This window comes from Macrobrachium rosenbergii, chromosome 59, assembly GCF_040412425.1.
Source record: "Macrobrachium rosenbergii isolate ZJJX-2024 chromosome 59, ASM4041242v1, whole genome shotgun sequence".
Classification (NCBI taxonomy): domain Eukaryota; kingdom Metazoa; phylum Arthropoda; class Malacostraca; order Decapoda; family Palaemonidae; genus Macrobrachium; species Macrobrachium rosenbergii.
The window spans coordinates 37,041,544-37,068,953 of record NC_089799.1 but is presented as its reverse complement, the minus strand read 5'-3'; positions in this window follow the sequence as shown (position 1 = coordinate 37,068,953).

Below are 27,410 nucleotides of genomic sequence, written 5' to 3'. Positions count from 1 at the left end.
GGGCTGGCCCGAAGGATTAGACTTATTTTACGTGGCTAAGAACCAACTGGTTACCTAGCAACGGGACCTACAGCTCATTGTGGAATCCGAACCACATTATAGCGAGAAATGAATTTCTATTACCAGAAATAAATTCCTCTACTTCTTCATTGGCCGGTCGGAGAATCGAACGCAGGCCCGCGCACAGTGCTAGCCGAGAACGATATCGACCAGTCCAACGAGAAACTGTTGTGTGAGAGAGAGAGAGAGAGAGAGAGAGAGAGAGAGAGAGAGATCCAAATTACGATTCACTTCTCCCGTAAGTCGCAGAGTAAGGAATAGGGAAGTGACGCCAACATCATGAGAGAGAGAGAGAGAGAGAGAGAGAGAGAGAGAGAGAGAGAGAGAGAGAGAGAGAGAGAGAGATCCAAATTACGATTCACTTCTCCCGTAAGTCGCAGAGTAAGGAATAGGGGAAGTGACGCCAACATCAAGAGAGAGAGAGAGAGAGAGAGAGAGAGAGAGAGAGAGAGAGAGAGAGAGAGAGAGATCCATTACGATTCACTTCTCCCGTAAGTCGCAGAGAGAATAGGGAAGTGACGCCAACATCAGAGAGAGAGAGAGAGAGAGAGAGAGAGAGAGATTCACTTCTCCGTAAGTCGCAGAGTAAGGAATAAGGGAAATGACGCCAACATCAGAGAGAGAGAGAGAGAGAGAGAGAGAGAGAGAGAGAGCTTCGAAAGGATAAAGAGGCAGGTGGGTAGGTTAGGGAGTGGCAGGTGGAGGGAAACGAGGGACATCGAGAAGAGGAACGGCAGGTGTGGACGAAAAGCAGCGAGAAAGTGTGTGTGTGTTTGTGTTTGTTTGTGTGCGTGTGTGTGTGTGTGTGTGTGTGTGGGGGGGGGAGTTGGACTGGCAATCATAATTAATAAAACTGCCAAACAGCTCCTCTAGGAAACGTAAATAGTGTACTTCGCCAGAATGCAAAGAATCGCTCAAGCTAGCAAAATATATGAAAAGTTTCACGGAATAACGAACACAGTATATACTCGTTAGCAAGTTTTATGTATGGTAAAATTAATGAAACCATCCATTAGGTAACCAAAAGGTTAATAAAAGTATTTCCCATTTACCAAAACACTGTGAATGAACATATCTGAATGGATGGAAACACCCTAACAGATAACTAAATGATTTTAACTTCGTACCTATGGAATGGACATTTCAGTAAGAAATATGGAAAAAAAAGGGAGGGAAAGAGCTTAAAACCCACTTGACATATTTTCCCCCAATGGTTTCTCAGATGCCAAGAGTTGAAGAATTTTCTCAGAGACTCGAAGGATTCCTCTCTCTCTCTCTCTCTCTCTCTCTCTCTCCAATCCCTTTCCCGTAGGGCAAAGGACAAAACCTGACGACCCACATCTAGCTGTGGGACTACCTCTTCAAAGGTAGGTAGTAGAATGCTCAGTCAATGTAAATAATAATAGCAACACAAACTAATTTATAATGATAACTGTATAACTATTTAATTAAATCTACCACAAAGGGATATAATAATGAACATTTCATCAAAAGCTACAACAACAACAACGGACGGGAAAGGCATTAGAAGCATAGTAACATGCTTGTAGTCACGGGACGTGACTAAGTCAATGAAATCAACGGCAGGAGCAAATTACCACATTCAAATGTATTCTAATAAGACCTTGGAGTTGACATCTTCAAGGAAAGAGCTTTGTCTTTATTTATGAAGCACTTGAATTAGGATGTCAAGTTATACAGTATGTATATGTATGTTTTATATATATATATATATATATATATATATATATATAACATATATATATATATAATAGATATAGATATATAATATATATATATATATATATATAATATATATACATATATATATATATATATACATATATATATATATATATATATATAATTATATATATACATATATGTGCATGTATATATGTATACATATGTACATATACTGTAACGTGCCATTGCTATTTGCAACAACACGTGAAGCTCCACTTATGTAAAATTAACATTAAAGAACAAAGCATGTAAAGTACAGGAGGGAGTCAATTTCACAACCACCCAGAGCCGAGGAACAGGGAGCGATCAAAACACCCTTGACACTAGCATCAGCTAAATCCTCGCCGCCTTCACGAAAAAACTCTGCTCATCCTCTCTGAGCCTATTATCCCACTTTTGCCAGCCTTTAATTTCCCCTATGTACTGTCGTAATCTCCTTGTTCCAGCACTGCTCCTGTGGATGCTGCCAAAACACGGGAACTGGCAAGTTACTGGACAAAATGCCACACACAGGACAGAGACTGGAAAGCGGGAGCAGAGGCTATATAAGGCCCTGATCCGGGGTCATGCTAGGAGTTTGAGTTCGTTACCAGCCAGAATCAGAGTGTCCTTGCCAGGCTGGTCTCCGACCGCCCTCCCCCTTTCCAACCCAGTAAAACTTTGTTGTGATAACATAGTCCCTCCAAAGTCCCTTGCCTTATTGCAAAGTCTGGTCTACACATCAAGACAACGCATCCTACAGGAAAAGGTACAGTCTGGATTTGGAGTTTGTTATGACGCCCATTCTTCCACTATAATTTTCATTCTTTCAAAGATATCCACCCCTTGGAATTCTGAGAAAATGACGTAAGTGTAAATGTTTTCATTTCAAGTAATGTAAACATTTTGTAGCATTTGCTATTTCATACTGTTCCATCTCAGCCTTCAACAAGGTGACAGTAAATCTGTCTTGCAGAATAGGTATTTTGATGCTGTGTCTACCTATTCGTCCACAGTGCCAATTCCTGAATTCCCCACGTGGAGGAACACTTCAAGAGTAATTTCTGAAGACTTATATGGCTACACGACAAAATTCTGTATATTTACTAATTTTTAGAGGTCCCACCAGTGTGTGATTTTATTCCAGACTTATCAAGTCTATAGTTAAGAAATTTCACCATAGATCGTAAAGTCTTTTGATATCGGCACTATTTGTTTTGTGACTAATGTAATATCAGTGCTAAGGAGCTAGTGAGGAGCTCCCTTTGCAATATCCTTCTGATCTTTGTAATAAAATCTAATTAGTGAAATCTTGCATTTCTTTTGAAAACCATTTAATTTACTGTTAACTTACTTCTTTTCATGAGTTTCAGCAAGTAGTCAGATGAGGCTAGATAGACCAACCCTGGGCTAGGCTCGTGAAAGTGGCGACCTTGCCAGGATTGTTGTAAGGCTATGATGCACACTGCAAGGTTGCAAATCCTTGAAACTTTCCCCTCCAATCTCAGTAGAATAGCTAATCAGCTTTTGCTGGCTAAATCTGAGCATTTACGATCATAAGGAACCTCATACCACCTTTAGTAACTTACTTTGGCACTCGTGGACAGCAGCATACACAGAGTAAGTATTCTCATTTGATTTTTTATTGCAAAGTAGATGTCATGTCCAAGTCGAACAAAGCATATTCCTGAGTGTAGGATCGTCCGTCACTCACCTTCCATTCATTCGAGAGTGAGAGAGAGCTTATTACCAGATGTGCATGTTCCATATATATACTATTGTCAGATACATGTGACTAATTTAATTACAGTAAAGCAATCAGCCTACGAACATTTGGTTTGATGAATCGCCTCATGTAAGCTTAACCAAATAGTTCCTTGTGAACAACTCCCTCGTGAACAACTCACATAATATGTGCATTACAAACCTAACTTGATCAACGAACTCACTTATAACCTCTGCACTAACATTGGACTCAGCCCATGTGCATGTTACTCTGTGTTCTCTCGAACACCACATTACCAACTTGTACAGTAGCCAGTCTCGTCCGTGTGCAAGTTCTTACAGTTCTTTTGAACAACCTAAAATAAAATTTCTCTATACGACAGCCATGTTCTATGGAACAATGTAACATTCACACCATAGCCAGCATTTTCTGTGCTTGAACAACTCACAAATAACCTGTTCTTTGGAACTAATAAAACCCTGTTCTTTGGAACTAACAAAACTCCACACTCGATCTTATGGGACAAGTCTGCACTTTTGGGTGCCACCAGTGTTCCCTGAACACTCCAACTGTTCCTTGTGAACCATGCAATGTCCTACGGGACCACAAAAAAAACCTGCTTAGTGACAGTGCCAGAGTAGCACATAGATCTCCCTTCATGAAATCCCAGTCTGGTCCCCCCCTCTCTTCAGTCCGGTCACCCCTCTCTTCGCCCGGCTTGGCCCCGCTACCAGTGCCGGAAAGAGAGCCAGCCCGAAATTTACTAGGGTCTATTCTCGATTCCCGTGCTCTCAATGGAAGCTCGTTCACAAAATGCAGCCTCGCAACCCATGTCTGAGTTGGTCATCATAACCTGCGAGCCATGCATGCCCACGAAAACTACTTCATCTATGTCCCAGGCCTCGGAAAATAATTTCCCGATGGAAAGTTCAGCCATCTCTCAGATCACCACAAAAATCAAAGAACTGAGCCTACAGATACTAAATATTATGCAGCAAACGAGCTGAGCTGACCTTATCATGGAGAAGTTACATAGGTCTAATAAAAGTATATCTAAAACCTAAATAACACCCATTCCTTTGTTACCACATTTCTCTCGCTCTACGGCGTTGTTACTGCAAAAAAAAGGACTAAAATCACAAGCAATAAAGTGGTGAAATCACAAAATGGGTAGTAAAGCCCAGCCACAAGAGACAGATATGGGGGTCAGGGAACACAAAGGAAGGGGGAGGGCGTAGGGCTTTATTCCGCAACCTGATAAATTACGATGAAAGCGAAAAGTAGGAGTAGGAGTCTTTTCTCAATTAGTATAGAAAGCGAGTACCATTATAATACGCATATTGAATAGGCTTCGGTTTGGTAGAACCACCGCTGATGATGTGAAAATTATGCAAGAGCTCCTGATTCTGGTACCATCCAACACTGACTCGGCCAAAGTTTTTGTTGAACATTATTCTAGTCTCTGCAACAGCAACAACAGCAATCAGGATAAGTTCACCGTATTATTCTCGACGACAAAGAAGAAAAAAAAAAAAACCCCAAAAAACAAACAAAATGTTGCCCACAAATAAGCGTTGCGTTTAAATGATCGCACGCTTCTGAGTGGATACATATGCTATATGTCTTCAAACTGTATTGCCAGAAGAAGTGCCAGTGTCTATCTCTTCAGGAATGGTTAGCGTTGTGCATGATTATAATGGCACTTGCTTTCTATACTGACTGAGAAAAGACTCCTACTTCTACTTTTCGCTTTCATCACAATTTATCAGGTTGCGGAGGAAAGCCCTACGCCCTGACCCTTCCTTTGTATCCCCTGACCTCCATATCTATCTCCTGTGGCTGGGCTTTGCTCCCCCTTTTGTGACGTCATCACTTTTTTGCCTGTGACTGTAATTCTATTTCAACCGAGGCAGGCAAATTTTAAACATTCCATAAATCAAACTGTGACGAAAATCAAAAGAAAATTAATTAACAATAAGGTTTCCCATATGATCAGTTATTTCTGAAACAGTATGTATCTAAGGCAAAATTCAGGAGTTCAGCCCCAAATCATTTTCTCTAATACAAAAATTAAATATTTTATTTTTCGGGGCGAAACCCTCCCGCAACATTAAACAACATTCCAGTATCGATAAGATTAGTTATTTTCGGAAAATGATAATAAAGACATAAAGCAATTAGCCTTTGATGACCTCAAATCATTTTAACGCACCCATGCAAACCCACACTTAAACTAATTCAGGGTCTGTTTCCGCCTCACCATGTACTGCAAACATGAGGGACCCTTCAATGGTTTTAGTAATGAGTATGTGATATCTTGGACTTAACAGAGGGTAAGATCATCAGAACTGACGTTTTTCGAAGAGGAGGTCTTGAAATACTAAAAAACTATTTTCGAAATTGAATACCGAGAGAAAGAGACTGAGCTCCAACGAAACCAAGATTGCCAGTACGGAAATTACAAACATCACGTAAACAAAACTAAATTATCTGAAGGGACTTTTCATAAGCCAACGTGAGCTGGCGTCTTGTTTTCTTACAAGAATACTGTTACCATTTTAATTCTGCTTCAGTTACGTTTGGTTCGAACGCCTTGGCTCCCGCTTAAGCATCTTCAGTGATAATCTTTCTTTGGTTTTAAACAGGCACATCTAACAACATTGTATATGTTTAGGCTTTGAACAAAGAGAGTTTTGACTTGCACTGGACATTTTTCTGTAAAATCAACATTTTGATTTGACGTGTTCTTACCAACTGCCACTCTTCAGCTGATGAAAAACCAGCTCTACCCTCAACATAGATTTCCATCAACAGGCCATGTCTTTTCTTACTTCTCTTGCAACGATTTTTTCTGGTTTAAGGAGTCGACGAGAAGGCTCTCAGTTCTTTCCCACATTTTGTTTTAAATATCGACCCTTCCCGTTTTCTTTCATTTAACACGTTTCTCATCCTCTTTTTTTATTTTTTTTTATTTTATCTACAATCACTAAAAGACAGTTACCATATACATTTCCTCATACAAACAAGTTCGCCTCCGCAAACGCTATAATTGAGAGAGAGAGAGAGAGAGAGAGAGAGAGAGAGAGAGAGAGAGAGAGAGAGAGAGAGAGAGAGAGAGATTTACATTTTCTTATTATGGATGCACCATTTTGGGAGAAAAATAAAAATCGTGGAGTATCGACCATTCTGAAAGATCGTTCGGGGAAAAATGGGCCTTAGCAACAACGAGGGACAATTTGCTTATAACATTTCCTGAGAAACTGGCCTTCACGATGGTTTTCATTAACAAGAAGGGATGAGGAGGAACGTAAATAATCCAGATTACGAGAGAGAGAGAGAGAGAGAGAGAGAGAGAGAGAGAGAGAGAGAGAGAGAGAGGTAAACTCTCTTTGTTTTCACAAACATTGTCATCAATGGACCGTACGTTTACGTCGGTACTATTGCATTATTTATTTATAATGCATTATTTATTTATAAGTATTATACATCGAGTCCAATTACACGTGAGAGAAGACGTAGAGGCCCATAAAATTTATACTTCCGCTTGCTGCACCAGAGGAAAGGTCTCTCTGCCATTCTCGTAGCACATAAGCCTACCTACAACGTCGAAAAGGGGGGGGAGGGGGAGGTTTATGACCCCCTCGTAAGGTAGAGATGTTGGTCGCTCTACCTAATTTTCGGAAGCCTAGATGAACACTTTAATGGTGATTTATCCTCGAAGCATTATAGATGCGGTAGGAATCCTCTCTCACAGAATCCCTGGATATACTTATAGCCCATAAGGAGATAGAGCCGGAGAGGGGAAGATACATCCCCAAAGGGGGAATTAGAATAGGCGTAAAAGATGGAGAAATGGCGGCAGAGGTGCCAGAATACCTGCGGATCGTCGTTGCAGAGGCGGCGTGACTGGGAATGACAACTATTTCTCAATATTTATGTCTTATTTTCCCCATTCCCTGTAGACTTCCTCATTCTGCCGCGAAAGTGATTACAAACACACAGACGCGCGCGTGCACAGACACACATATATATAATATAATGTATTTGTGTATTATGCATGCGTGAGTGTTTATTTCACCAATAATCCGTTTCACCTAATATGGGGTGGTTGTGAAAAAAAAAAAAAAATCCAGGCACTTCCACGGTCATATTTAACTGCCGAACCGAAGCTTCATCAGCAGCTCGCTCTATGATTTCAAAAATCATCATTGGAAAGTAAAAAGATTTACACTGTTTAGCATGTTCCCTTATATTGGAAAAAAATGCCCTCTTACTCAATTTACAGCCTGTTCAATGGCTGACTCCACAATGAAAGTCGATTCGCACATTTTATCTATTTTATATTTTTCAGAAGCTGCTCTTTAAGTGTCTTTGTAGGTTAGTTGAAGATAATAACCAGCTATCAACATTATAGTTTGGGTTTTGTAATGGCCTTGGTACTTGTGATACACTCTCGTCAATATCTACCATTCTGCAGAGTGCTCTTGATGAGGGCACCGAGGCCCACATAGGTCAGTTTATATTTTGGTGCAGGGTTTGACTGTGTGAATCATGAAGCAATCATCTACGAGTTAAGATTACTGGGAACTGGTGGATCTTTTAATAATATTCTAAATGAATTTTTAATATGCAGAACCCAAAAAGGTCTTGTTGATGGCCAGTATAGTAGCCTTAGTAATATTATGTCAGGTGCTTCTCAAAGTAGTGTTCTTGGACCTTTGCCATTTATTTATTATCTATACTAGCTGCTGTCCCTTCTCCCACCTTAGGTCTGTAGTTGCAGAATCCTTGAACATAGATCTGGCACATATTCTTAGTGGAGTAGGGTTTGGGGCATGAAGCTTAACCTTTCTAAAACTTAAAGTATGATAATTAGTCAATCCATAACTCTCTTACCTTTGCATCTTGATTTAGGTTTAAATGGTAGTTTTAAATGTTGCTGTTGTTTACAATGACACTATAACTTCCACTAACATCTTGTTCGACTTGTGATTTTCCTTAACTATTCCTAAATAACGAAGAAAAATCGTAATATATCTATGTCAAAGTGTAATGTTGGATTCCAAGCTAGCAAATGATATGTTGCCAAATGTTGCCCGAGATATTTTGTCCACCCCATGACTCACCTGGAAACTTGGATATTGTGGCTTGCAGGAACTGTCATGGTACATGTGTTGAAGGCAAGGTTGGTCACCACAAGCAAACAGACTTCTGTGATGTCTGGGAAGAGAGGGCCAATGAACCACTAGCCCCAATCTCCGAAAATCCAGAGAATTCTTGATTAAGTTTGAGGAACTGACAAAATTGCATGCATTATAAAGCATTGGAGATTTTAGCTCCAAAAGCCATAGTCCCTGAAGTAGAAGGATCCTCTATGTGAAATTCAAACCTGGTAGAGAGATGAACAAAGTCCGATACAAGAGAGAAGATGATTGTAGCATGAGGGAACCTTCCAAAGCCAAAGCAGATGACTTTAGCACACAAAGAAATAACAGCCATTTTCAAGGTGAGGGCCTCATGCCCTCTGGAGTTTCAGACCAATGCCTGAATAGTCATGCAAGAGTTGCTGATCTACCCTTTGAAAGGAAGTCATTCACCTAAAATTGAGAATTACCCAAGAGGAAACATGATAAAACTGTGAAGAAACGTAGTGCTACTTCGATAAAATGAACATCAAATACTTCATGGAACACCAGAAGATTCGACGATAGGAACAGAACATCTCTGCAGATTTGAATTGTTTTACAAAACTGTCACAACTGCTTATATTAGCTCCTTAAATATGGATAATTTTATTCATTTATTTTGCTGTTAAAACTGGCCTATGGCTTAATTTCTATATTTGTGGATATGGTATGTTAGCGTGTCAGTTGATAACAGTGACTACTGACACAAAGGTCAACTGAATTCAGCATTGCCTATTCTAACTTCAACTATATCTTCAAGACTCCAAGTTTATGAGGTGGATCAATATAAGTCTGGATATAATTACAGTTATCAAAAGAAATTCATAGCAGATTACCATAAGCTGCCAAGTAATGTTTTAATATCAGGCGTCTAGTATATTCAAGAATTCTGTACATTTCTATAAGATAACAAAGCATCAGTTAGTATTATATTTTGTGATATATTCCTATAAAAGAATTTCAAGTGAATACAATCAATATCTGACCAAATAATTAATTTTCGTTTGCGATGTCACGTAGTTAATTGCTCAGCATTCAGTAATTCAATCATTATCTGTGTCCAATTTTTTATTTTATTTAGGTTTCTTTATACATCATCCTTCTGATTATTATATGCCTTGTCATGAATTTCATACCTGCATAATAAGTAAAAGTTTATTACTTACAAGGAACATGTAGTAGGTTGGATAAAACACCAGTCTCCATTGAGACACTACTTAAGAGATTATGACTCCCTCTAAAGCTCGCCAGTACATTCGGTTGTTGGGTCCCCCTCTGGTCACAGACTTTTTCTATGCCTACACCAACTAAGAATAATCTGGCACATACATTTCATATCCTCTACTGTTGACACACACTTTACAACAATGAACACCCTGCACTTCTTGCCCATTTTGTTCTGTCCTTATTGTGTGGAAGAGACTTGCCTGTCAGTCATCTCTTCTGGGAGAAAGCCACTCTGAAATATACCACAGTTCTTCAATCTTTGATAGATTATATAAATATATATGTATGTACGTATATATATATATATATATATATATATATATATATATATATATATATATATATATATATATATATATATATATATATATATATATTGCTCAAGAACTATTACTATTTCCCAGCCCTCCATGCTTCCTTTTATGAAGCCCACACAGAGAGCCAGGGAGAGACACCTTAAGATGCTCCCAGTTAATTTGAAATTTGACAATTGATTCGTCAGGGTCTCAGTGCCCTCGCTCTTTAAGCCTCTCCAAAAGCGTTTATCTTAATCTGTTTTTACGACTCTGATGGTCAAAGATTCTTCCTTCCAGGCAAACACTTCCTTCTCGGGCGACCACAAGAATTGCCTGCTGCACAAACTAACAGGAACCACCCTCGAAGAAGCAGTACACCTGAATTGCCCAGGGTGGCAAGCACCAGCAGACACAAGCGGTCATATAAGGCCAAACCAGGGTCAACAATGACAGAAGCAGACAGGACACTGACCCAGTGACACAGCGCAGTGCGGTGCTCAGTCACCCGAGAAACTGCTCACCCCGTTTCTCTGGCCAACAGCCTACCATCCAAGCCCTAACCAAAGTGCCAGTGTAGGAGTCCCACTCTTCCGAGATTCCACTGACTCTGCATCCACGGATCTTCGCTTATGGAACTAAGGTACTGTGTGGTGGAGGAGTATTCGGCCATTTATCTTGTACTCTTATCTCATATTGTTTCCTTTTCCTCTTGCATTGTACTTTGACCCTGAATCATTGTTAGTAACCATTTATCAGTGATTTCAAAGGATTTATTAATAATTTTTTTAAATGTTTGTAGAGCTGCTGCTCTAAAACAAAGGAGACTGGGAATCTACTCGTTTAACAGAGAATAATTATTTCTTTTTTATTGAATGTGCTAATGTATATTGAATATTTTGGTAATTGACCAGTGTACAGCGCATAATTACATATTATGGAAATTTTTGTCTAGTATTAAATGTCATTTGAAAAACCAAATGAAGACTAGAAAACAATTGTTAAAACAGTGCTTGGTTGTGGGTTTGGTCTCTCTCTAGATGCTGTGGAGAACGCTTTGTAAGTCGTGACACCTGCTAACATTAGATTATCACAACAGACGACCATAACAAACCTTTGTTACTTTCCGCAAGTTGCTGGAAGACTAGAAATGTAAAACATGTTACTTTGCTTGACAGTTCTTTTTCTTAATGTGTTCTCTCAAAGATCTTTATCATGAAAAGCTAAGATTCTAGTCATTCTGACCCTTAAATATATTTATCAAATTAATTTACTTTTTCCTAGTTCATAAATGGCAGTCCTATTTCTGACCTATGTTATTTTGCCTCGAGGACTTTTGTAAATTCGGTTAATCAATCGTTTTGATGCTGTCGCCTTAAAGAGTCCTTTATACTAGTATTTTAATAACTACACAGGTTGTCAATATTTCAATCATCTCTCAGGAGTTACACGCAATATTACTGTACCAAAAATGAGTATCAGTCAACAACCTTAATCAATCTCGTATTGTTAGAATATTAACTTTTCCCCAGCATCAGTAATACTCAGCATGGCAAGCGAGTTTGCATATATGATTGAGATATTCCTAATTATTCATTACGTGCACTTATTATTATGCATCAGTACAATATATGTACGTGATTAGAGAGCTAACAAAGCGTCGTATCGGTGTTTCTGATAGCCGTATATTAATGAATAACATCCCTAAGTAGTTGCTATTGTAGTTATTACATTCTTCCCTTCTCACAAATGCGAAAACGACACTCATTCAAAATACATCAGGTAGTAGAAACTCCGAATTTTTAGTAAAGAAAATGAAAATATTCAGATTGTGCGATAGTGATATTTTCCCCTCTAATCTTAACCACCAGGTTTTTTGCCCCCCGAGAACCTGTCGGAATTCGTTTTCTTGGCTTTTGATGGGTCTTACGAACTTACACCTTCATTTTCCGGTGCAGGGAGCTGTTAAAATGTCATCAGGACCAACCCTAATACATCCCTGAGAGGCCTATGGAGGCACTGTGGCAATTTCCTTCTCCATCCGCTTCTTCCCCTCACCCATACCTTTCAGCTCCATTTTTCCCCCCTCTCTTCCGTAGTCCTGTCTGTCCTTGCCTGTTCAGTCAATCCGTTGTTCGTCTTTAGTTCCTGAAGGTGAGTTTTTTTTTTTAGTTTGTTGAATTTCTTTTGCGTCCTCTCTAGTTTGACGCCATAGATGGTACTTTTCATATTCGATGCTGCTAATATATATTAGCCTTACGTATTGATAAACTTGATACGTATTTATTATATTTGTAGAGAGAGAGAGAGAGAGAGAGAGAGAGAGAGAGAGAGAGAGCATTCGAGTTTGTGACATCGCTGACTTTCCTTTCGAGCTTGTACACTGTAACAGAGGAAGAAAGATCAAAACTCTCGGGAATGCAAATGGCATAACAATCTCACGACAGTAACCATGTCTTGACTGAAACAGAAGCCCCCCCTCTCTCTCTCTCCTCTCTCTCTCTCTCTCTCTCTCTCTCTCTCTCTCTCGATATACTTATTCTCTCCCTCTCTAGATATGTATAAGTATATGTTTGTGAGAGGCTGAAGGTCTATATACAAATTAAGCAATTTGGGTCTTTGACCTTGCAAGTTTTGGAGTTTAGACCAGCAAGTTTTGTTATTTTTTCCGATATATATATATATATATATATATATATATATATATATATATATATATATATATGTGTGTGTGTGTGTGTGTGTGTGTCTGTGTCTATCTGTCTGTCTACACGCGCACACACGTGTCTACATGTGAGTTTTGGAGTTTGGACAGACAGGTCTTGTTATCTTTTCCTGGAAACGCAGATTTCCTTTTAAGGTTTATTATTATTATTATCATTATTATTAACCAAACTGCATCCCTAATTAGAACAGTAAAATATATCAAGTCCAAGGGGCCCAACAGGGAAAATATTCCAGTAAAATACAGTAAATTATTATTTCTTTCTATAAAAGATAAATAATAAAAACAAATAAGATAAATGATACTGACCAAATAGCAAAAAAAAAAAAAATAATAATAATAAACCGCCTCGGGACTCATGGCTGCCTGTTGAACGAAAAACAATAGAACCAAGTTTGAGTTTCTGAAATCCTAATGGATTTCAACGACAAGAGTAAGATAACCATTCAACAATTTTGTCACGACAGGAATACACTTTCTACAAGACTGTGTGGTAATAAACCTCACAGAAGAAATGGCAAGACTTGGCATTAACTGTAAATCTAGTACTACATTGATCCACAGAGAGTAATAACAAGATCAGGGATAGAAAATTTAATATAAGTCGTTTTAGCTACACAATTTAAGATGCTGGTCGTTGCTGGTGACCAAAATGATAAACATTGCTTAAAATATGGAAGAATAAAAGAATTAAACCATTTCCTCAGAATAGGAAGGTCTCCAGTACCTTGGAAAGAGGTTCAGTATGCTGAATTTTTTGCATCATTGAAGAAATAGACGGATATAGTTGTTATAAGTGAATTTTTCACTCATGACATCAAGCTGCCGTTTTTTCGTAAATGGTAACTGATAACTAGCATTTAAGCCATCTTGATACGTGGAGTTTGAGGCCAATTGCATATTGTAAAGTAAATGTGAAAGCTCAATGATTTTCTTTTTGTTCGGCTTTTGGATTTTACAAAGGAAAAACAAATTGGCTGCAGTATATACGTATTGATGATCAGAGTGAGTACTTCGTTTTTTGTTCTCTTCCAACAATTAGAAACAGAGCATACCACTGTCTGCAATAACATAGCCACAAAGGAGAATCCAGTATACAGTACAGCAGAACAAGCAAAAATCACCATTTTACATAGTGGGTAAAAATTCCTCTTTTAACTTGCGCGCTTGTTATGGACGCTCAGGGTTTATACAATTCATTATGTGAATTAATATTGAATAACAGCATCAAATACAGCTGGGAGACGGTTGTTAGTGTTCACGAGAAAACAAATATCCTAAAAATATCAAGGAAGGGATAAAGAATCCTTTTGAATACAAAATGTCGGGGAATCAGTATTGTTTAGGATATTCTTGACGATGAAAATTCGAGAAATTTGTTGGAAAATTCGAGAAAATTGAGGCTATTCCTCTAGTGTTTTAAAGAGTCGAAAAAGAGGTCGGTGCTATTAACAGTTATTAAATGAGAGAGGAGGTACAATCTAGATGAGTGGAGAATAAAAATTTGCGTCCGAGTACCAAAAAACACAGCAACAAAAATGGTGGAAAAAAATTACATGCGAAGACTTGGTGTTGCTCCACTGAATACAAATACTAATCCAGTTTGACTGCTGATACGTCCGTGCACTGTTCGAATGTTAATTTCTCTAAGTACTCAAACCAATTCTGTTATAAGGGTTACCGGGCCATCATACTAAAAATATTGCCTTTGTTGCATAATATCCTTCAGACGGCTCCATTCAACCACTTGTGACTGCGCCATAGCAACTATAATATAATCTGCTCCAGGCAACTCAGAAACCTTATATATATATATATATATATATATATATATATATATATATATATATATATATATATATATATATATATATATATATATATTAAATACAACAGCATGATTAACAAAGAGTAATGCACCTCCGGACAGGACTGCCCTTGTATTGTAGAAGTTGCATTGGCTGCCTATCATGGGTAGAATAATGTTTAAAAAGTGTTATGACTTATCGAACTACCTAGACATGATGTAAAAAAATATTGGAAAGACTTGGTCACGTAAAATATAGCCAATGAATGGAGTCAACACAAGATTAGCTACAGACAGTTTCAAGTTATCTGAGACAAGATACAATTCGAATCTTGATTTTAGAGCCTTCAAATTTGCAGCCCCATGACTATACAATACAGTAGGTTTCCAGTTGATATCAGGAGGACTACAATTATCAAGTCTTTCAAGAAAAATGAATGACTCGTTTTTCACAGTGTTATGAATGGGTATATTTCATAATTAATGTGGAGTAAGCCACATGACTCTTTGAATTCCTCTGCGCAACTGCATATGGAACAAATGAATTTGTGGGTCCCACAGAACGCCTTCGGTGGAGGAGAAAAAGAAATATACCTTAGTTTTACCAGACCACTGAGAAACAAATCAGTAACAGCAAAACATAAGTTCAGAGAAAGCATGCATGATTAACTAACCCGATCATTTTTGCCATTTTTTCTAATGGCGTGGTCTGTACCAAATTTAAATATATTAATAAACTATAGTTAAATAGTAAAAAATCTATCTTCTACCATTGCAGGTTAATCCGACTCACATCTGAATGAGGCACAGTAATTTGTATTACTAAGGACAATGGATTTACTATTTTGCACAAAATGGATGAACGCAGATGGACAATAATGATGATGAAAAGAACATCTCATGCCGTGATTTTACAGAAGAAGAAACTTATGATATAACCGAGAGTATGAAACCGTCACATGGACTCAATGGGATACAAATAGAGTTCTATAAAAGGTAGGCAAGGTTACAAAAGGTATGTCATTCATTTATATCAGTTCACTTTTGCTTGCACTGTAATATATCTATATTCCTTTTACTTGCACTGTAATATATCTATATTCTCTTTTACTTGCACACACACTTCAGAAAAATTATGCTCTAATGTGATTCTTGTGGAATATAATAATTTTTTTTCGGAGGATATTACTAAGTCCGTTGATCAGAAAACAGTTCTAAGTGACTTTATACCACAGAGCCGATGAAACACGGTGTTTCGGCAACACCATTTTATCAAAGCATCGGATAAAGGTGAAAGTTGGCAAGTGTATATTTTATAACCCTACCTCATTTTTACAAGTATTATTTAGTGCTAAGTTCAAAGTGAGCTTCCTATGCCAGAGCCATCATAATCGCAGGCAAGGGGTTTTTAACACAATAGTGACGTTAGCCTATGACGTCATGAGGCTCCACCCACAGTGAAGAGAAGTTTACATATGGGGGAAACGTCTCTTCACTGTGGCTCTTCCCACTTGCTGATGGCACATTCACTAATTTATATTAGTACCCATCCTAGGCGAGCAGGATTTGTCACCGTCCCCTTGATTGCACTGTCATTCTCAATAATTTTATTATTTTATTATTATTATTATTATATTACTGTTTTGTGAAGGTTTCATTGCAATTACCACAGCAGTTTTTGAGACTAAGTTGTCAGCTTGGAATGGTTCCATTTGCTCGATATTCGTATTGTTTCTACTTTACAAGTAATTCAATGTATTTAATTCATCCACATAATGAAGCAGTCTATAGCTCATTTGTTAGCTCTACATCTATTCAGGGCTAGAATACTTCATAACACGTGAAAAATGGGCAGGGGTATTCTTTACTCCAAAAGGGGGGTAATTATATTCAAACAATTGATCATTTGCTATAAAGGCCGTCTTTTCTTTGATATTCTCGTCTACAGGTATTTGAAGATAACCTGACTTCAAACCCAGTGTGGTGAAGAATTTACTATCTCTGACCTTAATCAACAATTCTTCGATAGAGGGCAATGTGAATGCATTGTTTTTTGTGGTACTATTTAACATTTCTGTAATCAACACATAGCCTAAGAGAACCATCCTTCTTTTTAACCATAATTATTGGCGAGGCACTTTCTCTAATTGTCCCTTGTTCCCCTAATTTATTAATTTCGCTCCCCATTTCCCGTTGGTAACAAACTGGAATCCTATAAGGCTTAGATCTTATGTGTGGATGATTTCTGGTCTCTATAACAAAAGGGAAATTATTAATTTGGCCTGGGGTTTCGTTGTCAATTGTGATTACATCTTGATAACCTTCTACAATTTCTTCTATAATTTTCTGATAAGTAACAGGGGTAGACACACCAGCTGTTCAGAGGAGTCTACCCAGACGCTCTTCACTGCGACCTTGAAACGTGCTACCCAAGGTCACGAGCCTGTGAGAGGCGTCTGCTATTTCACAAGGTTCACGGTCACATATCTACCCGCTATCTAACACAATACGCTGATCACTAATGTTAATAAAGGGCACACTTACTTTGCTTTGCATCGCCTTGCTCAAACCCGGGATGATAAAGTCTTCCCATTTTTGGTGGGGTCTGATCATAACTGATGTGCCTTCTAGTGTATTTCGTGTGGATGTCACGGTCAGGGACGAGAGGGTTTGAGGTGGTGCCACATCTCCTGCCTCTGGGGTGGCAGGTATTCTCCCCCCACCACCCTTCGAGCTTAGGGAGACACTTATGCACTTCTGTCTCTCCCCCTCTATGGGGATTTGTTGTCCTCTCAAAAATACTTCGATCCCCTTCTCTTCTGTGTCAGTTATTGTTATTTTGTTCCTTTGCATGAAATCAATTCCTAATATCACTGTGATTCCTTCTATGTGTAATGCTGGCATTACATAGAAGGAGTAGGCCATGGCTCGCCCATCCATGGTTACCCATTGCTTCACAGTCCTCCACGCTGCCTACCTCTTCCTCTCCTTGGTGCAGGGGGTGTGTTGTTCCACTGGCTGACATAATTTTTGTACAGGCATTCATGAAGTGGGCTGTCTGATTGCATCAAAAACACCGTCATTGCTCAGTGGAAGAGGGGACCCATAGATGGTCCCCATTCCCATGCCTCCAGCAAAGGCCAGCTGTCTCGTTCCCACCTGTTTTCCCCTTGCCTCTCTGAGGTCCCTTGCTGCCGGGCCCAGCCCCCTGGGTTATGGGTGGGGCTGGCTGAGGACCGGTTTGCCCAGGCTGTTTAACTGTTGCAAACAGTGGTTGGGAGGTGGCTTGCGGTCCCCTACCTGCTTGCCGTCGTCATTCACGGTTCAGCAGCAGTTGCACCTTCAGCAGTAAGGCCTGCAAGGACTTCTCGTCGTCATAGAGGAATCCCACCACAGAGGTGGGAAGAATTCCCCTCAGCATACGTTGGCAGAAGGCTTCTTTTCCCTCCATGGTTTGTTCCCCTTCAGCTGTGAGACTCTCATAGCCTTCATTAATGCAGGCACAGAATGCCAAGATCGACTCCCCCACCCCCAGCATGGCCTATTTGTCTCCAGCATTTCCATTTTCTCTTCCTGGTGTAGGGCAAACTGTTGAGAGAGGCACTCCTTGAAAGTCATCCAGTCAGATGAATAACCGATGTCCCAGCTTCTTACTTAACACACAGCAGTCCCCGTCACCTTTTGCTTCGCCTGCACAATTCATTCTCTATTTGACCAGCCTACGGTGGCATTTTCAATACACCTTATGAAAGCCTCGATCGAAAGGAAACCCTCCCCACGGTGTGTCATCAAAATCAGGCACTGATCCCTCTAACACTGGCAATTTTTTATGATTTCGACCGATTGCACTTGGTTTGATGGCGGAAACAACACGACGTCTGCCAAAATTGTGGGTGGGTTGACAGGTTTTCTTCCATCTTTAATTTCATTTGCTAGTTGGTGCACCTCTTTTAATAGGTGTTCGATATTTCTTACCGACAGCTCTTTCACACAGCCCACTTCCCTGGTACTGCTATTGCTAACATCACTGGTACTGTGAGCACTGGTACCCCTGATGCCATGCACCGTTTTTCTTCTAGTTTGCATTGTTTACTTCTCTTTCACAACTACGCAGTTATTTATTATGTACTGGCAACACCCCACGACTGACACCAAAAATATGACCCGAATTCAGTCGCATAAGGGTTCTACCAGTACAAATGAAATGTGTAGGATACAATTAACCCTTATATATTATCATTAAAATTACACAGGGCCCTGTCGCTAATGCTACGTTACGTTAATTTATGCAATAACAGCCGGGGGTACTCTAAGGCAGTACGAGTCGCCCACCACTGTCTTAAACAGTCACCTGTGTCCATCGTCCGCCCACGATAGACTGAGGGGACAACTTTGAACAGAACCCGCACTCGGGGTCCTCAGACCTCAGGTCTTCGATGATTGGCTTCTGTGTTTAAAAAAGGCCAATAGGAACATGGTGTATGGACACCCTTTGTGGCACTCAAGCCAAGCCGTCAGCGGTTGTATGGCACCTTGGAGGCCAGCGGTATTTGTCCGTTATACCTGATCACAGAGGAACACAGACGGCTAACAGGTTTTCCATTACATCTCAATCATAGATCACTATATCAATCAGTTCATATATATATATATATATATATATATATATATATATATATATATATATATATATATATATATATATATATATGTATATATATATATATATATATATATATAATTATATATGTGTATATATATATATATATGTATTTACATATAATTTGTATGTATATATATATATATATATATATATATATATATATATATATATATATATATATATGTATTTATATATAATTTGTATGTATATATATATATATATATATAAATTACAAAGTAAACACACAAAAACATACTACTGAAAGGTACAAACGCTTTCAGCTTCAGACATTACAAATTCAACTATTCGCTTAACCCCAATTTTTCCCTAAAACATAATCGGACATCAAATTATAAAAAACCTATCACGAAACTGTGCGACAAGAGGAAGAGTAAGTGGAATAAAATTAACATATTTCTCTAGTGAGCTATCACGATTTTCAAGACCTATTTTACATTAGCACTTAATCTAAACAAACTTGGAAAGTTTTATAGTATTTATACTTCCCTAACTACTACTACCAAAAGTAGACATTAAAATTATACAAACGATCTTTTTTCATATAAAAATTCTACTGCTTAATACGTTGAACACCTAGCATCCGACATGACATCGTTTTAATATTATATAGAATCCCTTCACGATCAAATTCAGCTTCGGTTATAAAATTTTTCTCATTCATAAGCGTTCGTACAAACTATATAAATGATCTAATGTGTATATATATATATATATATATATATATATATATATATATATATATATATATATATATATATACACACATACATATATATATATAGAGTATGCTATAAAACATGGAAAAACATCAAAACCTCCCATCAAACAAAGTCTTGCACAAACTGCACTCAAGCCAATAAGAGAACTGACTTAATGAGCTCTAAACTATATATCATACCTTTGTCACATTCACGTCACAAATACTGACCCACAACAACATACCAAAACTAACAGGCCTACAAATAAGATTACCCAGCCCCAATGAGCAAATGAAAGCTATAAAGATTAAATTTTAGCGCAAAAAATAATTAACTCGTCTATCTCTGTCTTCTGTGCACTATAGGGTTATAGTCACATACTGACAGACAACATTAACGCTTCTTAATATTAAGTGTGAATAATAACCTATGGTCTGAGTCACTATCACTGAAGCCAGCAACGGATAATTTTGACTCTACTCGTAACTGTGTTGTTAACCGTCATTATAAAAAACAAAAAACACTGGAAGGTTTCTCCAACCCAAAATGTCAAATGCAAAACAATACAAAAAAACGGACTTTCGGATGATCCTTTTCCTCGTTTGAATTTCATCACATTTGCTTCAGAATCAAAATGGCTGCATTACCATTCTATGGGAAGTTCTCTGACTACGGATTCCGTGTCTGTTCTCAGAATAGCTCTCTCTTTTCCCTCGCCCTACTGCAGGAGCAGTCTTCCCATCCCTTTAAACCCGCTCCTCATTTTTTAACATATACTGTCACCCTGTTTTTTCTATGCATAGGTTCAGAGCGTCACCGTAATAGGTTCGGATTGTTTACCCGATCATATTAAGTCTTTCCATGAATACCTGAATTCACTTGGGGAGCCGTCGCTATTTATAGATCACTTACCGTGCCCTCTGCTCTATCAATGCGAACGATAAAATACGGAAACAACTGGTAGACTTATGAAACGCAGTGAAGCAGACGCCGCAGATATTGTGTATAAACAGGCACACGATATTCTTTATTTTGCCTCTATTGAACAAAGATATAAAAGACACTGGAAAACATTGTTTACGCTCGAGCTGTCCCGAGTGTATATAATGGGACCTAGAAAAACTGTGTTTGGTTTCTAAATTGACTTTTATTACCTGGGCGTAACACACCTTCTCCTTGATCCTATATTTTTTTTTATCGATTTGTTATTATGGACATATACAACTGACAATTACTTCAAGCACAATAGTATCTCTCTCTCTCTCTCTCTCTCTCTCTCTCTCTCTCTCTCTCTCTCTCTCTCTCTCTCTCTCTCTCTCTGTGCACCCTTCATAGTTTTTTATTAAAATCTGTGGGACACAAGAGAGTGAAGGAATCAATAAAAAAAAAAACACTTTTCAAGGAATATGCAAATGAGATCGGGTTGTGTACCATTCTCGTTCTAAGAAAACACACTGAAAGCTCCGATCCCTCCCTCCTAATCTCGAATGCTCGTGAGCTGTCTACTAATCGTGGATTCTCTCCTCCCTCCTCCTCTATGTAAGTGAATGTATGAAGGTACACGCACGCACAGCTTTAACATTCGATAAAAGGTGAACACGCAAAAGGAACGTCAGCTCGTGTATTTAAGGAAAGTATGTAGGTATCAACATTAGTTGACATACGAGGTATTATGGACCTCCGAACTCAGAGATTCTCGCACGTCGTCTCACGACATCAAGACACCAGAGTTCTATCCCACAGAGGGGACCGTTTCGTGAAAAGACCAAAGTGCCCCTCTCGACCTCAGCTGTGAAGTAAGTGGCTGGTCGGCTGTGGTGAATCCCGGCGGAAAAGAGCATGTTGCCTGCAACCTCGGCCTCTAAATATGGATAATGAATGCGAAACTGGCAAAATGTGCAAGGAAGAAATCCCTCAGCAAAGAGCTCGTTCTCCACATACGTTACAGCAGTTGAAGTATGAATGGAATCGTAAGTCAGAGAATCGTCATGTTATCAAATTTAAACGGTAAAATACTTCCACTGCAGGAGTGGTCATTTACACCTATATTTAAGTATTTGCTAACACAACGATCACTTACGAACTTACACTGGGATCATAAGAGCAATACTTATTACCGTCGAAAGTATACTATTGCTAAAAAAACGTATAAAAAGTATTCAATCTTCAGGAACAAAATGACCTTCTGACTATCTGAGTGCATACAATTATTATTTGCGGTCCAATAATTTAGTGTGTGTATATATATACACATATACACACATATATACATACATACATACATACATATATATATATATATACACATATATATATACACACACACAACAGATGCGTGTCACTACCTCACGAGCTTACTAGACCAGTATCGGAGGCTGCCTGACTGCCTCAAGAGAGAAAGGGGTCGGCATAACTGAAATGTATACACTTGGCACTCTCTAACCATCTCTAACGACCATCTCTAACGAGCACTGAGATGACAATAATAGTAACACTACTGATGCACACCATAATAGCAACAATAACGGCGTTGGTAATAAAGTATACAATAAAACTGATACATGGATGCCAATAGGTAGCGACCTCCAAACTCACAGAATGATAACCTTTCAGCATAATTAACACCCACACACATACATAGACAAGTAATATCCATAAAAGCCAAACGGAAAATAATAATCACACCACAGTCATAAGGGTGGGCTCAGGTCAACTCCTCGTTGCCAGCTTGGACTACGTCGACGTCGTGATGTGGCCAGGGTACTGAAACTCGGTTTTAAACCTAGGCATGATAGGCTGGGCAAGGACTTTTCCAATGCAGAAAGTTATAAACAAAAACGAAACAACCATATGGCAATATTCAGTGCCGAAAAACCTCTCAGGAAATATACGTTCAGGCCTTGTGGTAAGACCACTAAGATGTTGAGTAAAATGCCACAATAATGTAAATGAAAGACTGTATTTTTCCAAAACAGGGGAAGATCTTGAGAGCTCCCCCTGCATTTTAACACGATTTTTTTTGTATTTTGGAAAAATAGTCTTTCATTTACATTTTTGTGGCTTTTTACTCATTATTTCCAGTCACAACATAGTGATGCACCACAGACCACTAAAACCTTCTTATTCCAAACCCTGCCCCCCCAGCACCAAAATTTTTGTATTTTATTTAAATCAAAATTTACCTCTTTATAGTTTTTCCTAAGGTTATATACAACTTTGTTTTCATTTATCACTCCTGGGTAAGCAGTGCTTGGGAGGTGGATATACTGTAGAGTGGTTGGCTCAGGCAGCGGTCGATAGCAGCTTAGTACATAGGATTTCCCATTAAGACCAAAACTAATGAGAAACGTATCACTCATATGGACGGTTTCACATCTTTCACCCGGTAGGGACCCAGACAGGGTGCTTTTAACTTATGTTTTCTCAGCTGAATGCGTTTGAAATAAACTCAATCTTTGGTCATACTTGTTATGATACTTCTCGTTAGCCTTCAGAAAAAACTTTTGTGTTGCCCATACTACTCTTCTCATCATGTTACACAAATGGACCTTGTAGTGTTCTACCAAATGATATGGAAGTCTAGCAGGGTCCATGATCATTGAGTAGAGCAACACTAGGTCTTGGTCATACACCCAAAAGTTATTGCACTGCCAGTTGTGGATATTAATTTATTTTTATTTTTAACGATTCTGCTTTGTTGTTTACTTAATGTGGTAGATGTTTAAATGTACTGGGAACATACTACCCTGTTTCCAGAATTTATGTTTGTTGCAATACTGTAGTAAGTTTTCATTGATGTTAAAGGTTCAAACAAAAGGTTTTGGATTTTGGTTAAATAAACTTGGGTCACTGTGAGTTAACGAAAAAATTCTGCATGTCAGCAACAGCACTAGGTACAGCCAAGGTAAGGGCAATTTGGGTGTTGTTCAGGCGATGTGAGAATACAGAAGGGTGAATTTACTCTAGCCTCAGGCCAAGGTGGTCCTCCTGACCAAGAATTCATGTAACAACACCCGATCCACAGGTACCTAAGCATAAGGCAGTGGTGAATAAAAGAAACTATTAAGAAACTGGCAGAGCAGTGGTATTACGAACGTGAATGGCTTGGCGAGGTAGCAAAGGAATTAAATGTTAGAGGTGACAAACTCATGTAGCTCAAGTAGTAATTTGTGTGTGAACATGTAGTTTTAATGATAGATGAGGATGTAGGATATGTCATCCATGGAATGTGAATTATAAGGTCAAGTGAAAAACTAAGCACTGTTGCATTGGAATATATGTGACTTTTGTCACTTCTAGTCAGAAGTACAGGGCGAGTGAACCATATGAGGATACCCAATGTGGGTAGCCTGCTGCAATGTGAAGCCTGGTGGTACAATTATGGAAGATTTTTTCATTTGAGAAATAAAGGGTCTAACACTGAAGTACTTGAAACTAGAAGTGCCGCAGCTTCCAGTGCGGTGTTCGCCTATTTAAAAAGTGCGTAATATACCCCCATCGAAGATATGAGATATACTCTTCTCACTGGTACATGGTCATGATGGGAAATCTTATGTACTAAGCTGCTAACGACCCCTGCCTAAGCCAACCGCCCTACATTTGCCTCCTGAGTGTTGCCAACCCAAGAGTGATAAGTGAGAATGAAGTGGTGTATAAGGTTGTCCAATTATTAAAGGGTGAATTTTGATTTAAATAAAATCAAGAAAAAATTTTAGGGGGGTGGTAGGGAATTAGGAATTTGAATATTTTACTGGTTTTAACACTGTAAAACCACCAAAGAGGTTTTTCGGCACTGAATGTTTCCATATGGTTACTTCATTTGTTTTGTATAATTGCATTAGAGACACCCTCATCACAACTATCCTGTCAAAGTTTAAAACTGAGTGTCAGGACCCTGGCCACATCATGATGAGGATGTAGTCTCTCCCACTTCTTTCTACATCAGGAAAGACCACTCCAAAGCCGACGTCAGCATCCAACTTTCAGCCATCTGTGAAAACTGCAATAAAGTTATCATGTTGGGAGGAATGATCTACAATTATTGATTTCACTGACTCACTGGACATTTCTGCTTTTGTTGAATTAAAATTTTGCCTCTCACTCTAAAAAGCAAATGGTTGAGGATGCTTGGAGTGATTTTCATAAAATTGCCAATGCCTTTCATTTTTGGATACGCTTGACAGGCTAGTAATATGGCCGCTGTCTGATAATCCGGATGTGGGTTCAAATCCTGCTACGGGCGTCAGAATTTCTTCTTAGTCTTGCATTTGCCTCTCAGGCTTTGTAGTTTTCCCTTATTTGACGCCATTTTATCCTTCTTTTTTTTCATTCCAGCACATAATATTAGTAATAATAATTCAAAATTATGTTCTCATTGGTTTTCACTGATGAAATTACTTATATATGCACAGAAATTTTAAATACAATATATATATATATATATATATATATATATATATATATATATATATATATATAAATATATATATAAATATATATATATATATAATATATATATATATATATATATATATATATATATATATATATATATATATATATATATATATATATATATATATATATGTGTGTGTGTGTGTGTGTGTGTGTGTGTGTGTGTGTGTGTGTGTGTGTGTGTGTGTATGTGTTTCTGTAGATGTGGACATATATATATTTTTACATATGAATAAAGATACATAAACACATACATACACGGATTACTGCTACAACATATAGCTGCTTTCAAAAAATTAAATAAACGTTCAGATTATTACGTTCAAACTGATCATTTCAAAAACAACAGCCACGGTAAAAGTTTGTGCCCTGCATTATCGAACTTCTTGTTGATCGAAATTTCCTAGTCATCATAGCCAAGACGGCGTGTAAATCCCGACTTCCTGCCACAACAACAATGAAGAAAATAAATGTTATCCAGAAAGTCTATATTTTGTTTGCAAGGCAAAGATTCGTTAATAATGACGATGAAACGACCAAAGTGAAGCTAAAGTTCAACATGAACGTGATGGTGGTGTGCAATAATACCGGTCAGTTCTCGATCATTACATCACTAAGAGAATGTAGTGAAAAAAAAAATCAAACGTCCTTTGTTCCTGGGGTTCTTCAAGATACAGAGGGATTGCTGGGGAATGATATATCTTGTGGTCTCAAAACCATATAAAGGCACAGTAACAAGTTGCTCATCATCACATAAATAAGCTATGAAAAAATGAAAAAAAAACCCACAAACGATCGTTATTAAACAAAATTATGACAAGAAGAAATAATCTTTAAAATCCTAGGCAAAAATTTTCAGTCCTAGTACTTCCTTCGAAATAACTGAAGTGTCAAGCAACCGCCATTTCTCCTAATCATTAAAAGCTTAGCGTCTCCTGCGTGTTGTCTGTCTTAAGATGTGAAAACGTTTCCGAGCGATACTCCTTGACCCAAGTCATTTACAGACTACGCCTATACGTGTATTAATTACGTTAACTCTTGCCTGACCGATAGTGCTGCTAATGTTCTACACGGCGTTATCTGCCAATCAACAATTACTGCTGAAGTAACGTTGTATCTCTGTGCATCGTAAAACCTCCAAAAATATTTGCAGATTACTGGAGGCAAATATTTTGACAAAGGTTTGATTCACTCGATCACTTGTCACTCTAATGCGAAAGTTTTACGAAGACATGATTTAATTCAAAACACTTATACAAATCGTGACGAATATATTGGACATTCAGTAATCTATTTTCACAGCCATTGATTCTGACTTTTTCTCTGGCCATTGATCTTTGAAAGAATGCTGTAACTGTATGGAGTGCATTACAGTTGGCGATATCTTAGTTATCTGATAAAACTTAGTTAATATCTGGAGAAATGGATTATTTTCTTGACTTCCATACACAAATCATGTTTCTTTATAACGAGTCATGCAGGCATGAATTAACAATATAAGTACAATTTATAATGCTATTGCTGTAAATAAAAAAGGAGATATTGACAATCTACAAAACTATAATTTAAATAAATTATTCGCAAATATTACAAACGATACAATAACACGGAAACATTTCTAAAATACATGAAGCGTCAAATAAAAAAATCATAAAAGAATATTAACAAACCACATTTCTACCCAAAAACCTTGTAATGCTGAAGTTAAATCATATTCCATTGCAGCCATTTACTGTGCAGTAACAAAAAAAATTAAGCAAACGATCGCGGGTAATAATGAGAGCAATAAATTTCAATAAATTAAAGGACACAATAAAAAGGTCAG